Source organism: Misgurnus anguillicaudatus, chromosome 24, assembly GCF_027580225.2.
Source record: "Misgurnus anguillicaudatus chromosome 24, ASM2758022v2, whole genome shotgun sequence".
NCBI lineage: Eukaryota > Metazoa > Chordata > Actinopteri > Cypriniformes > Cobitidae > Misgurnus > Misgurnus anguillicaudatus.
The window spans coordinates 21497268-21506448 of NC_073360.2; the positions used below are offsets into that span (position 1 = coordinate 21497268).

The window sequence follows — 9181 nt, forward strand, 5'->3', positions numbered from 1 at the left end:
GGTACGGATACATTTTCATTTTTCTCTTCAATTTCTTATTTTCTCTTCCATTTTAGACCGCTATCGTACGAGCTGACATCAACCACTAATAGAAAAAATATGTTTTTCTTCTCCCAGTCGAGAAACCAAAATGGACATTGCGAGCACAGCTCATGAAACTCACATCAGGAAGACCAGCACCAGGTCAAATAATCCCATGATTATGATGTTCAATCCACCCCTGAGGAGCACAACCATCCGAACTCATCATTCTCGGCATGGTAACACTATGAGCAGTTATAATCTTATAAATGTATAGCTGTGTGTGAGTGTGTGTGTATGAGGAGTTAGTGGCCTCGCGTTCAAGCGCTCAAAGGAAAAGGATGATGTCATGTTGTATGAGGCAGCTGTGGGGCAGAGGAATCTGGGAGGGTTTAGCTGAGTTTCTGTACAGCAGATTGCAGAAACAATAGATGGATATGACAGAAATGTGTTTTGGCAAATTTCCCTCTATTACATCACTTTTGCTTCCTAGAAAATCTATCACTGCTAGTGTTAGTCTTGGCATGGGTACAGACTGATAATTCCTGGTTCTCAGGAAATGACTTCTCGGGGCAATTTTTTGCTTTTGTTGTTTATAGTTGTTACTTTTACAAGCATTAGTACAAACATTGCACACAGTATGATGTACAAGACAGTGTGAAAATGCTTGTATTTTGCAAATGTTCTAATTATATGCAAAATGGTCATTAAAAATTCGTTATCGACATAAAATTTGACTGAAATTGAATAAAAAATGTACATATTTTTTAATCATCTGGGGTCTCATTTATAAAGCTTGCGTACGCACAAAACAGGTCTGGAAACGTGCGTACGCCTATTCCCACAGAATGGGCTTTAAGGGTGGGATCTGAGGATGATTCATGTATGCACACTTGCAGGTGATCTGTGATTTATAAAGGGAAAATTGCTTTGTTTTAAATGTCTTTAAATTTTTTGGCTATCCCATTTTTGGCTTTTGTGCGTACGTATACTTTTACAGGGTTCCCACGGGTCCTTGAAATCCTTGAAAGTTTGTGAATCTGGGGGAAAAAATTCAAGGCCCTGGGAAGTTTTTGAAAATATACATATATAGATACAGGTCATTTAAAGTGCTTGAATCTATTTAAGGCAAGAAGTTTTCTGGAAAAAAGTCCATATTATTCCCTGTGTAGTGTAGGATAATATCAAAATTCTAGACTTTTTAAGCAGATGTACTAAACTGTTCACTTTAAATGCTTATATCTTCGGTATGCGAATGTTGATTCATACCAAAATGCTTTTTTGCATAGTTGTGTTTGACAAATGAAAACGCCTCTGGTTACGTATGTAATTGTTGTTCCCTGAGAAGGGAACGAGACGCTGCATCTCCCTTGCCATACTTCCTGCGTCCCTGTAACGCCGTCTTTTGCATTATTTCAGATAGCGATATACTTCCTGGCTCCCGCGTCACCCTGTCTTTATCGTTAAGCCTCACCATTGGTTGAATTTGATATACACATTCAGATGCACTTGGAGGCGTCCCCAAAGTGTCACCGCAGTGACGCAGCGCGAGTTCCCTCAAAAGGGAACTGTAACAATTTATCTTAAAAGGTAACACGATGTAACCTTGCTCTCACTTAAAATGTGTCCCCCCATTTAGTCCTTAAATTTGAGGGTATTGGACCTGGAAAGTCTTTGAAAGGTCCTTGAATTTGAAGTTAACTAAGGTGTGGGAAGCTTTTAGTAAGGATCCTATGTTTTATAAATGAGACCCCAGCATTTGGTTTGTGCCACTTTATGGCTGGGCTAAAAGTTTGCACATCCTCTGATGATGCATCACTTCCTGCTGCTGAATATTTGTGGTTGACTCTTAACATTTGTTGAAATCGACAATGAGCTGACCCACTTTCCCAGATGCTTCGAGTATTGTCATTTCCCCATTGTTCTTCTTAAACTTGGAGCAGTGCACACTGCAGACCGTCTAGCATTATGTGTCATTAAAATGGATATTGTGGTTTTTAGGCCATCATTAAGGAAAGCAATAGTAAAAAACACCAACCTAAATCCAAATGTGACGCTGTGGTAATAATTACATTACACTTCTTGCAGCAAACTGTGTACTTTATTATTGATTGAAGACAAATCCCACATACGAAAGCCAATTTCGTGGATGACGCTTTCTTTAAGTGAAAAAGAGATTCCAGTGGACCATTTTTCTACAGAGGATTAACTACAATGTTGATCATAGGGTTTAAATAAACTTTAATGAATCAGGCAGCAATTGTGTTGTGGTGAGTACAGATGTGGTATGGCCGTAATCTCATACTGCGGTCTTTATAGGCACGCTTACTCAGCGGAAAATATTTCTCCTCAAATTCCTTATAGGAGAAGAAAGAGACAGAAATTAAACAATTGATCATACAGTATATAGTGCACTCTTATAAAATAGGTACAAAAATTGTCACCCTTAAAAAAAGCACACCTTTGTACCTAAATTAGTACCTCAAAAAATGTGCATTGCTTTTGGGCAGTCATGGCCTTATGGTTCCAAAGTCTGGCTTCTAACCCAAAGGTCGCCCATTCGAGTCTCATGGCCGGCAGGTCGCGACCGAGCTGCCCCTATCTGTCCACTGCTCCGGGTGTGTGTTGTCCCAATTTGCAGTGCGTGTGTTCGCTACCCGCTGGGATGGGTTAACGGACCTGGAAAAGGTACTTGATAAAATTTCAAGTACTGGCTACTAGTGTTGGAGGTAACACATTACAAGTAACATGCATTACTTAATAATATTACTTTTCTAAAGTAACGAGTAAAGTAACGCATTCCTTCATAAATGCAGTGTTGTGCCTGAACGAGTTCATTAAACGAAAGTTCATGAACGCGTTCATATTTTGAGCGAACGTTAACTGAACGTACTGTATTACTGCCTGATGAACTTATTGTGAACTCGTTCATTCTGGTGCTTGTGAACGGCACTCGCTCTTAGTTCAATAGGGTGCCAGATTTCTATAGAGTCTTCCAGGCAAAAACCCGCTTAAAACACATTGTAAACAGGCCTTAATGTGTAGCGGAAAAAACACCCAATCTGGCAACACCGCCACCAGTCTGCATGCGTCATCAATACAACCCTGACTGGACGCTGCTGAAATCCAAATCCCTGCCGCGTCACTCACATAGTTTAACATTAAATAGCATTATATTTGTCCTAAACGGTTAACGATTAACATAAGTTAGGCTGCTAACGCATATTCTGGATCTTGAAATAAACTTTGACTAAGCTCACGCTATTTAACGTGCACGTGCGGTTGTCCTATACGCGATGCCTCGCAGCGCTTTTCGCCCGGAAAACCCCATTGAAGCACCGGCTAGCCTTTCAAGGTATGTGCAAGCAAATACAAAAATTAAAAGACAGTCAATGCTAATGTAAAACCTGGTTGGATAAGGATTTAAAGTTGGATATGAAGATCAAATCTGACGCATTTAGCTTCAGTGTTAAAACTGATAAAATAATTTCTGTCTGTGGTTATATGGGCTATAATGGCAATCATCTTTTTTAATAATATGGGAAAAAAGAACTATAAATTAGTTCATTTTTGAAACTGTGAACTAGTTCAAAATGTTGAAATATGAACTATGAACTGAACTAGTTCATTTTAAAATTTGTGAACTGTGAACTGAACTAGTTCATGTAGAAAGTGAACTTTCCCAAAACTGCATAAATGTACACATTAATATTTGAGTTACTTTTTTTAAAAGTAATGCCGGTTACTTTTCAGTTTAATTAATTAGATGTAAAAAAAAATGTACTGCATTAAACTGAACGTATTAACGTAGAATTACACACTCTATGCGTAAACCGTTTCAGTCAGAAATGGAGATGGCGGACCAGAGCTTGACATTTTTGCGATGGAAATATGCAATTTCTGAATGCAGAACTTCTCAGTCATAAAAACACCTGCAAAGTAAGAAAAAGTAACGCAAAAGTAACTTTAAAGTAACGTAAGCATTACTTTCCATGAAAAGTAACTAAGTAACGCCATTAGTTACTTTTTTGGGGAGCAATTTAATATTGTAATGCATTACTTCTAAAAGTAACTTTCCCTAACACTGTTGGTGACCATACTCAACCATCACGTTACTTCTTTTAAAAATTATTAGGGTGTTTTAAAGGGATAGATAAGAAGTTTTTGACTTCTGAATACCGACTACTGAAGTCTGTGATCTCTTCTGGCAGCCACACTGAGATTCCTATGGTTTCAGCAGAAGTCCCCATTTGCTCTCCATCAAATCCCATTGCTGTCTAGAAGAAACAATTAAGCTATTTAAGAAATCTCATTCACGGTTTATCTTTCCTTTGGGTGTATGTGTGTATATATTTGTATACGTTGTGTGGTTTGAGTGATGAAAGACTCTTTATTTGTGTTTGCTGTGATGGAGTCCAGCACAGCAGTGAAGTATGGCTCAGTCAGCCCATCCTGGCTGCAAAAGGAAAGCTGGGTTGTAATTATTCGGAGCCAGGCATCTCAGGAGGTCGGCTGGGGTTTAGGGAATGTGTCCCCCTCCTCCACACCTCTGTTCTGGTTTATTCCCAGCATAAAAGCTGCGGCGGTCTTTGGAAATCTGCATCCTCACACTTTCACACCAGGGTCAAGACGGACTGCTTAGTATTTTTGTACGTATAGTTCATCGCAGTGACGCGTGTCAGTGTGTGAATGCTTCACGTGAGCGTAAAATAAACCTATATAATTTAATCACTTTCAACCGTAACTCACATCCCAGTTTAGCTTGCCAAATCTCCTCAGTGCTTGGGAGACGATGCCAAGGATATTTAAAAAACCACTTGAAATCAGTTGTATTGTTCGCTCTTCTGCTTTAAGAGAGCTCCACGTCTCTTATTTGGCACAACATGTGCTTAATTAAATTGACTTTAAAACAACTATGAGATCATCATCAGCCTGTTATTCTTTTGAACGTGTTTGGACTTCAACGTTCCCATGGAAACTTTGATGTAATGGCCACGCAGACTTGTTTTCTGGAAAACCACAGCTGGCACGTGGTGAAGTAAATGGAGTTTTGTTTTTCAGAGGGATCAATTTGTCAACACCTATCTTGTAGATGAAGGCCAGACGGGATCAAATCCTCGAACGTTCGAGCTGAGAATTGAAACGTCACCATTAAGACTGATAGTTTGACATTTTCTCAGGGTGATGAGATGTTTTGGTCTGTAAGCTGCATGGTTGCATGTGGTTGGGAAACCATGTGCTCTGCAGCCTTAGTGGTTTAAACTTAGTGTGCGTTTTAAAGTGTGGTGACAAAGAATGCACAATTTGCGGCTAACTTAGTTACTCTCATTTGTGTTTACTACATGCTTCCCAGCATGCCTCATTCTTCTGAATGAGAAAAGCTTAGTTATTTTGAAAGGGATCAACAAATGTTGAAATACTTGATAGGACACTAAGACCAAGGTGTGTAGTAATAACTGTCGAAAAACTCCAACATACTTATAAAGTTACAAACATGTGTTATATTAATTTTGTTACACTTTCAGAAAAATGGTCCCTAGCTGTCACTCGAGCAGTACTTTTCAAAAAGTACACATTTGCACCTAAAAGTTTATATTAGTACCTCAAAGTTACACACTGGTACAATACATATCATACCTAAATGGTTAACACAATCTCAAGGCAAGTCGTGGTATAGTCACGAAATAATTGACTCATCTATTCGTGTTCATGGACACGATTCTCTGTCTCTTCGTGCCATTGAGCACGAATGTCTTTATCTAGACTGATCTCACGGAAAGTCGTGTTATAGTCACGCAAAATTGTATTAGTGAATTCTGTCCACGGCATGAAATTCAGCTTTTTTCGTGCCTTGAGCACGAATGTCTTATTCGTGACACTCGAAATTTCTATAAATCGTTTTTCGTGTCTGTTGCACTTACTTTTTTGTTTTATTTTATGTATTGTTTTCTCATTGTTTTCTCCTATTTTCTTACTATTGTCACTTGGGGTTGGTGTTAGAATCACTTTCTGTTATATTTTTAGACATCCTAACCCAAACCCCAACTCAAACCCCCAACCCAAAGTGACAATTATTTTAAAATAGGTAAAAACAAAGAGAAAAAATATATAAAATTAAAAGAAAAAGAAAGTCTTAACACGGACACGAAAAAATGTATAAAATTTTGAGTTACTATAAAAACTTTCTTTGAGATCATGTTGCTTTTTTCTACAAATTTCTATAAATAGTTTTTCATGTCTGTTGCACGACTTTCTTTTTCGTTTCATTTGATGTATTGTTTTCTCATAGTATTTTCTTATTTTGTTAGCATTTTTGCTTGGGGTGTTAGAATCACTCTCTGTTACATTTTTAGACATCCAAACCCCAACTCCAGGACGAGAATAGTTTTAAAAGTGGAAGAAAAACATGTAAAAACCAATACATAGAAGTACATCTTAACCCAAACCACAAATCCAACCCCAAGCGGCAATGATTTAAAAATAGGGGGAGAAAATGAGAAAACGATACATAAAATGACACGAAAAAGAAAGTCGTGCCACGGAAACAAAAAAAGCTGAATTTTGTGCCATGGACATGAATAAATTAATCAAATTTTGCGTGACTAACACAACTTTCCATGAGATCAGGTTGCTTTTTTTGTGTCACTCAGCACGAATTTCTATAAATAGTTTTTCGTGTTCGTACACCAGAAAAAATTATTCATTGAATTTAATCAATCTTCCAAGGTAAGTGGCTGCAATCAATCCATCTATGCTACATTCAAACAAAAAAGATTAGTAAAATAGTAAAATAAAATATAAAACTTTTGTTTAAATGTGGCTTAAATAAATTGATTGCAACCACTTACCTTAAAAAATTGATTAAATTCAATGAATCATTTTTTTCAGTGTAGCACAACTCATAGTTTTTTCCTATTTTTAAATCATTGTTGCTTGGATTTGAGGTCTGGGTTAGGATGTCATTTTATGTATTGGTTTCTACATGTTTTTCTTCCGATTTTAAAACTATTTTCGCTTGGGGTTGGGATTAAAGTTGGGGTTTGGGTCAGGATGTCTGAAATGCAACAGAAAGTAGTTCTAACCCCAAGCTACAAGATTAAAAAATAGGAAAATACAATGATAAAACCATACATGAAATGACACAAAAAAGAAAGTCGCGCTATAGACGGTTTCAGCAGTAACAACATAAACAAGTGGCTGTCGTGGCCCGCACGTAACTTCCGGTAAACTCCGCTAAGAATAAATAACAACAAAGTTCTTTACACGTAGTGTAACAAGCAAAAAACAACACGTAGATTACCTAGGAAACCAAAACATTTGTTATTTTCGTCGAGGCATTTGTTCAAGAGATCAGTTTAGCAACTAGTCAGACCATTAAATAAACAAAACCGGAAGTAAAGTTCGGATCCAGACGTGTATCGTGTCAGCGCACGTGCGTCTGATAAAACCGTCTATAGACACAAAAAAATATTTATAGAAATTCATACTGAGTGACGCGAAAAAGACATTCGTGCTGAATGGCACGACAAAGCAGAAACTTTTGTTCATGAACACGAATAAATGAACCAAATATTTTGTGACTATACCACGACTTGCCTTGAGATTGGGTTGAAATGGTACATATTAGGACCTTTTTAAAGGGTACTTCCCCATTCTATTGACCATTTTTCTGACAGTGTAGTGATAAGCAGACACGGTTGTTTATCTTAATGGTTGTTTGTCTTACCAAAACAGTCTTGTATGAATATGTCGCAATGACCGCATACATGACTGTGTTTAAATCAGACAGTGTTGGGGTTTTTTTTTGGTGAGTCATGTCAAGATCATATGTCAACTGTCATTGCCTAATATCCACAGGTCCCAGGAGAACCGTTAGAGTTGTGTCATAGTTTTGTATTATTCACATCCTCCTCTGTTGCAATACCTGCGGACCAGGTTATCAGTATCACCGAGATCTCCTCTCAGATAAGAGGCCTTGCGTGAGCAAGTGAGGTCTTGCGCTGGTCCATCTCGGCGCACTTGATCCAAGGAGCGTGTCTGATGCATTCCGCTCGGCTTGCCCGAAATCACCACCATCATCACAGGATCAGATAACGGTACATGTGAAGGAAAAGACATGCTGGCTGTTTTTAGATACAATAACAAACTTACAGGGATATGTGCGCCTTTGTGCCATTCCTCCTTGTGATCTCGAGAGACGTTTACAACCCGTGCATGACGCAAGAGTCTGACATCATCGTATTTGGAGGGCTGATGTGGAATATAAAAACAGATGTGAACTTGCCGAGTTCGCTTTATGAAGTACCTCGTGGAGAGATTTACAGATAACTTGTTCCCCAGCATGGCGTCTTGCTCTTTGCCTCAAGTGTGCGGCGTTCACACGCGGCTTTGTTATGTAAAGCCGTCGAGCACATGTCCACTGTGTACAGCTGTAAATCACCTCCGCTCTCCGGCGGCTTCCAGTGTTTACAGTAAACAGCCAAGTGGAATGTAAAGTTATTTCAGTCCGTTGGCTTGCACTCATTGTAGTGGTCGTACCATAGGCTGTTGCTGGTTAGTCTCCAAACCCCAGCACAACCCGGAGCCCCCCTGTGCTTCATTATCTGATTATTAGGCCTGTTTGTTCTGCCTGGGTCCTGCTGCTCCCCTGCACCCACAGAAGGCAAACACAACATCCTACTTCCTTTAAGTCCATTATGTCCTTCTTTTTACTCTAAACAGTACGCTGTTAAAATCTAATCAGTCGTCTGTTTCATTGTCTATAGACTGATTGATCATGATAGAAAGACATTGACCTTTTAGGAAGAACCTGAATTCTTTTTAATGATTAAAGGGATTGATTGTAAACATGAGAATGAGTTTTAGCTTTTTAGTTTTACAATGCAAACAGGTGGATTTAAAAAAGGGGAAGCAAAATGTGTGTCTGTTCGTCTGTGATATAGGACATGACAGCAGCAGTAAGGCTGCAAGACGGTCTGTGATCTGCTTGAGCTAGAGTAACACAAGCGCTGGCCTTTATCTGTCAGAAAAAAGCTGAGGCTGAATGAGTGAGCGAGAGCAGAGACAGAGCACTGTTGTGAAAGTGGAGATTAATACAAATACAGTGAAGTGCAGGCGGGTGAGCTGGGGTAAATGGAGCTCTATCTCTCCTCCTTTTTTC

At 38.8% G+C, this 9181-nt stretch overlaps 1 long non-coding RNA gene across 1 annotated transcript; it reads right to left on the reverse strand.

Annotated features, from left to right (window-relative positions):
* Positions 1 to 2427: 2427 nt before the first annotated feature.
* LOC141361464 (uncharacterized) lies at positions 2428 to 8645 on the reverse strand. The gene is made up of 4 exons (XR_012367560.1): positions 8173 to 8645; positions 4201 to 4298; positions 3843 to 3953; positions 2428 to 2681 (listed from the first exon to the last, which is right to left on the reverse strand). It is a non-coding gene; the product is annotated as an uncharacterized lncRNA (long non-coding RNA).
* Between the last annotated feature and the right edge of the window lie 536 nt (positions 8646 to 9181).